This window comes from Nicotiana tomentosiformis, chromosome 5 (genome assembly GCF_000390325.3).
Source record: "Nicotiana tomentosiformis chromosome 5, ASM39032v3, whole genome shotgun sequence".
In the NCBI taxonomy this organism is placed as follows: domain Eukaryota; kingdom Viridiplantae; phylum Streptophyta; class Magnoliopsida; order Solanales; family Solanaceae; genus Nicotiana; species Nicotiana tomentosiformis.
This window is the reverse complement of record NC_090816.1, coordinates 100,586,526-100,593,655: the sequence shown is the minus strand read 5'-3', so window position 1 is coordinate 100,593,655 and position 7,130 is coordinate 100,586,526.

Here is a 7,130-nt window from a genome sequence, read left to right as displayed (position 1 = left end):
TTTTAAAATACATAAATATAAAATTAACAATTTTTAAAAAAGCTCAACAAATAATTATGGTAGAGAAAGTTGTATTACACTCTAGAGTATCTCAATCATATCAAATGAAACTAGAAAATTACTGCAATGCTTCAATTTAAGGTCATTTTGATTAGTATTTAGAGTGATTGAAAAATAAATTTATTTTAAATAAATTATTCAGATATGTCATTAAACTAGAATAACATACAAATTTTCTAGTAAAATTTTTTTGAATAATAAAAATTACAATTAGTTTTTCAAAGAACAAAAAAAAACTTTTTCGTCAACTATTTGGAAATAAAATGAATATGTTTTATTATTTAAATTTTGATTAATATTTAAAAAAAATACATTAACACAATTGATAATACTAAAAGAGTAAAACTATATATATTCAATTTAAACAATGAGAACATACATTGCGGCTTATTTTTCAATTGACTTTTCAATCAATTTTTCATAATCGATTTTAAGTTTGGTGGTGCAAAACTATTTTTTTTAAATAAAAATATGTAGAATCTATGTTGAAATACTCTACAGTGCACTTGAAGTATTGTATAATCTTTGTAAAATAAAATGTTAGACTTCAACAAGTATTACAAAGTAATTGGTATAGTAATACGATTTCAGAAAAATTAAAATACACATAACGCAAAAGATTTATATATATATATATATATATATATATGTGGTTCTATACATTATTATACAAATGCCTATATTTTTTTTCTTTCCCTGAAGTCGAATAAAATATGTAATTAGCAATAGACCAAAAAATATTAAAAGGAAAAAAATAAGAAAAAAAGAGCAACAATTGGGCATGTGCATCGCACAGATACGTCATCTAGTTTAAGGAAAAGGCATAAAATTAACTTGTCGTGAATTTCCAGTTATACATTACTCTAGCCACATCCTATTACCTCTTGATCTTTCCAGAGATAAAGTGTGTAGTTGGTAATTCATACTTATGTTTTTTCCGGAAGTTTTTATAGCTCTTCATGTTCCTTAAATTAACCAAAGTTATTATATTTTTTTTTAACAAAAAGTCACTCAACTTACTTATGTCATGAAAATCACTAAATTATTTTTATAACCAAAATGTCATTCAGCTTTGCCTAATTATAATAATAAGAATCTCTTGTTTATTTTTCTCATAGTGATTTTATGTGATAATTAGAAGTTGAGTAACTTTTTAGTTAAAAAAATAATTCGGTGACATTCGTGATACTTAATTAAAGTTGAGTGACTACTTTATTTTAAAAAAAAATAACTTTAGTAAATTCGAGGGAAATGTGAATAGATTCAGGTTATAGAAACTTTTTATCCAATTTACTTTGTTCTAATCGTAAAGAGTTAATTTAAATCATTCCTTCCGTACTATTCCCTCTTGATGCATTAATCAATCATTTAAAGGGAAACTATTGGGTTATAGGAGCCAAATAGTTGGGCGTTTAATTATAAAAGAGTACGAGGGTTTTAATTAATAAATTGAAACGAGTCACTTTGTATTAGTGTTATGAGGTTATTAGGAGTTTATTAAAAGAGTGCTTAAGTTTTTTGTATTTACACAAATCTCTCCGTCTTAAAAGGCAGAATAGCCTAGTAAATATTTTTACTTGTTCAGATTTGACATCTAGGTCCACATACTTTATGAAATTTCAACTAGACACCTGAACTTGATCAAAACATATATTTTAGACCCCTGACCATTGACGGGGGGGCATACACGCATATTAGGAGCCTGACTGAGTGAATTAGTGTGTTTTATTAAGTAAAAAATATAAACTAAGATAAATCTATATCTATCTATACTCTATTAAAAGTACGAAAACCCTATCGAAATATCGTTCGCCTTTTTTACCCTTCGTAAGTACATTATATGTTGGATATAATAGTAATTGTAATAACTATTTTATTCAAAAAAAATTAAAATTTAAAAAAAGCTAATTGTCGACTACTTGCGGTTTACCTCCCTTTTGTATAAGTTTTGGATTCCAATTCCATTAGGCTTCTACTTACCGTGTTAGGCTTCTACTTACCGTATTAGGCTTCTCCCGTTGGTTTTTTCTTTGTTTTGAAATCAAATTAGGTTTCTAGAATTTTACAATGGATTAAATTTCTCCTTTACTTACCGTATTAGGTTCTTTCTTCTTTGTTTTGAGATCAAATTAGGTTTCTAGAATTTTACAACTATAAAAAAAGCTATTTCTACATTCTTTGTCATAAACATACGTCCTCATAGCAAATTTGCTTCCCACTTGCGGTAAATTTCTATCTTGTACTATATTCTTGAAGTTATGAGTTATGTAATAATGATTATTCGTGCATTATCACTATTGGTTGAATGATTGCATCAAACCGATCAATCTTTTTAAAAAATATTCCTCTGTTCTATTCCATTGTGCCATTAGAAATAGCATTATGATTGCTCCTCACATCTTCTCCTTATGCCAGCTTACTAATTGTTATGCCACTGAAGTTGCTCATATTTTCTCACAAAATTAAATGTGATTATCTCTTTTAATTGACTATATTATACATATCACAATTTTTAAATTATGTTCTTAAAGAATAGCCCTTGACAATTGGCGTTGTTGAATCCATCCAAAGATTTGATAATTTTCGTTGTTTCAGGTAAACAATTCTCCCTATCGATCTCATAAATAATATTTTATATAATCTTCTGGTTATGATGTAATATATTATGTTCTGAAAGTTAGGTAGCTTACTTGCAGTTCAACTATGATTTTTTCTATTGCTCTTCAAAATCTTAGATTGGGATATTTTTTTTTGAAATCCTTATTATGAAAACACACCCCCATAATCAACAACAAACAACAACAACCCAGTATAATCCCACTAGTGGGGTCTGGGGAGGGTAGTGTATACGCAGACCTTACCTCTATCCTAGGGTAGAGAGGCTGTTTCCGATAGACCCTCGGCTCCCTCCTTCCAAGAATTCCCCACCTTGCTCTTGGGTGACTCGAACTCACAACCTCTTGGTTGGAAGTGGAGGGTGCTCACCACTAGAGCAACCCACTCTTGTCAAAAACACACCCCATAATCAATATTTTGAAAAGACTAGCTTATTATTCAAAAGGTGATGAATCAAGAAAACATGAAATAATATTGCCAAATCTTAGATTGGGATATTTGAAAATATTTTAGCTTTATTTGATATTTATGCTACTATTGAAAAGTAATTGGTTTTAATGTGCATAAAAATTAATGCAAAACATAAATAGAATCATAAAAAGCTTAGCAATCCTCAATTTTAATAGAAGGTACATTGTGGTTGGATTAAAATGCATTAATGCATTAGCTATCCATATTATTGGTCTAAGTAATTCTTTTTAATCTTCATTAATGCAACACAAGGGACTGATTCAGAGTGAATTTTCCGGTGATGTTACTTGTTGTTCTATGTTCCTGGTTCGCTCGATTGTTTAGGTTCGGGCGAGGAGATCGTCGGCCAATGGTTGAAGGGGCGGTGGAAGCAGAGGAAACGAAGGCGTAGAGGGTGGTGGTTGACGGCGAAAGAGGAAAAGAACGAGAAGTGAAGGGGCGGGTGGCAGCAAAGAAAGGGAATCGTGATGAATCTTGGATAATTTTTAGCAATTAATATTTTATAAAAATAAATAATGACGTAGCATTAATTTACTCCGAGTTGTATGTTATGTTATCCATGTGGAGTGAGCAACGGGCAGTGTGGCAGGTGTTTAAAATACATATTTTAATCAGAGTTTATGTGTCTAATTGAAACTTCATAAAGTATAAGCACAAAGATGTTGGATTGGAACAAGTGACGGTGTCTATTAGGCTATTTTAAGAAAAGAATTACTCAAAAAGGACAAAAAAAAAAATATCACATGTCAATCCCTTCCTTCTTCTTCTTATTTATGGATTTGGAAGTTAATGAGATTTTTGAATGGGTTGTTTAGGATTGCTGGAGATTGTGTTTCAAATTTTGGGTCAATTGGATTGAAGGTGATTTGAAATTTGAATCACGTTCACCATTGTTGAACCAACCCTAAAATTTTAAGGTGGGTTTAAAATTTGAATCTAATTTTGTGTTTTGTTAAGTGGGTGTAATTTAAAAAATTTAAAAATAATATTTGCATGTTGAATACAAAAATTGATATCATCTGGAATTGATTTGGAATACATTTAGATTGATCTTGTATCGAAATCGTTGCAAAAAGATTATTCTACATGGTTATATAAAATATTCTAAGGATATTAAACATCTATCAGGATGTTTGAGAGAGCTGAAAGATTGTTTAAATATCTCTAGGGTTGTTCCCCAAATAGCTAAACATTAACTTATTGATTTAATGATAATCGATCATTTATCGAGTGATCCTACAAATGATTAATCATTAAATTATTTATTAATAATTGAATATCTAGCGAGTGATTCTACAAATAGTTAACATTAACTTATTCATTTAATAATAATTGAACATCTATCGAGTGATTCTACAAAAAGTTAAATATTAACTTAGTGATTTAATGATAACAGAACATCTATATTGTAATTCAACAAATAGCTAATATTATCTTATTGAGTTAATGATATTTAAATGTCGGTCGAGTGATTAAACGAAAAATTAAATATTAAGTTATTAATTTAATGATGATTGAATACCTACCAGATAATTCTCCAAATAGTTAAATATTATCTTATTGATTTAATGATAATTGGACGTACGACTAGTTAAATATTAACTTATTGATTTCATGATGATTAAACATTTACCAAGTGATTTTACACAAAATAGTTAAATATTAACTTGTTGATTTAATGATAATTGAGCATCCGTCGAGTGATCCTACGACCAGTTAAATATTATCTTATTAATTTAATGATGATTGAATATTTATTTTTTGTTTGTTTAATACGAAGCAAGCTTGTTGTATTATTATGCTCTTTTCCAACTTCAAATATTCCAAAGAGATATTTATACTCATATCAGGTATTTTAGAGTTAAAAATTGTAGACAATAAATTTGCGTCGAGAAAATAAAATCAAGGCCGAAAAATATTGCAACAATCATAATACTTGATTTCAAATAATATGAGTGTACAATCTCTATTAATCATCTGATTCTTCTTTCCCAATATAAATTCAAGGGCCTTTAAGCTTGATCTTGAATTTGAATTTGATTTATCCGTCGCGAACACTTTGATTGTTGCCACGAATTTTATCACGAACAAGTAGCCTTGATCGACTTGTATTTGATTTGACTTCATTCTTGATCTTGAATACTTGAAATTTGTGTTGAAGTGCTTGAATACTTGAACACTTGCAGTTTGTAGAGAAATGTGGCCTTTGTTCCACGAGTTCCCTTGTGTCTTCTTGTTATAACTTCTGGTGTCTTTTCTGGGTTATCAAGACCTCTATTTATAGTTGTGGGAGGGGAGAGTTATGATAAGAACAAACTCTTTCCGACCAATCAGATTGAAGAGTCACAAGGCCGCATTCGATTGGCAAGAATGTGTAACTTGCACACGTGGCGTGGCTTCATTAGCCTTTTAATTTGACTTGGTATGCCTTGTCATTTTGACATGTGGCATGATCCTTTTGGTTCTTCCGCTTGACTTGGCATGCCACGTCATTTGACACGTGACACCAAACAGGGCCTTTAGGAAGATGACATATTGGGCCTAATGAAGTGGACTCATCACTTGTAGCCCAATTAAATGGGCTAGCCCAATAAAAATTTTTTTATCTAATCCATATACATTGGATTTTTATAACTAATCCAACTATTAGCCCAATAAATTTATTTGAACTAAGATATGTTAGAAAAGATATAGTCCAAATAATTTTATGAATTTATATTCAATAAAATTTAGATGCTTACAAATGCCCATACTTCAAAATTTATCGGAGCGTAGACTAATTGAGACTCAAAGATTAGGCTTGAAGTACACGTAATAGTCATATTTGTCCTCTGAAAAATTATCTCGTATTGAATCTTTACTTTCCTCGAGCTAAGAAAAGAATTTCAATGTTACTAATGGCATGTATATATACACATAATGACCAAAACAGCAGTCATCACGTAGGAGAAAGTTTAAATTCCATTCTTTGCATTAAACCTACACAACGTAAATTTTTTCCATTCTTTGCACTAAGAAAAGTATTATTTGACATAGCAATTCTTTACGTGGCCATTCAGAGTCAAAGGACTCCTATTCATATAGAAATGCCGTCGTCCGCACATCACCAACCAAATAAGGAGTGTTTGATAGTCTTCAAATCCCACTTTAACTTGAAGTAGTCAATGACTAAATCCTTTTAGGAGACAAATTACATTACTGACTTCCACATCGCTAATATGTCTTTGCAATCCTCTCGGCATTTATATATATATATATATATATATATATATATATATATATATATATATATATATATGCATGCTCTCCGGTTGTGAATATCAATTCGCAGTGTTTGCCAATTTCTCAAGTGCATATTTGACAGGTAACTTCTTCTTCTTCTTTCAATTTTCGTCACCCTTTTACAGCCAACATATCTTGTGGTATAAAATTAATATCTTACTGTAGAAAAGTTCAAATCACAGTCCGTTTGATTTTACAGAAGCTAGACTTTTATTTCTAGAACATATCTGAAATTCAGAATTAGAATCTTTGAGGATCACCCTAGGTAGTTTTTCGAATTTAGCCTTAATTTCTGTCATGCTGATAGTTTCAGATTTGTATTGACTTTACCAAAATTTTTATATTTTGATATAGAAACCTCGGAATCGCAAACCGTTTAATTTCTCAAAAACTAAAGTTCAAGATCTACAACATATCCGAAATTCAGAGTTAAACACATTCAGGATCGTTCCAGATGATTTTTTTGAAGTTGGCTCTATATTCTGACGCGCCGTCAATTTTAGATTTATGAGACTTCACCAAAAGTCTTATATCTTGATGTAGGAAGTTCGGAATCGCAAACCGTTTAATTATGCAGAACCTAGAGTTCAAGATATACAACATATCCAAAATTCAGAATTAAACACTTTCAGGATCATTCTAGATGAAGTTTTTTGAAGTCGGCTCTATATTCTAATGAGCCAACAGTTTCGGATTATCCC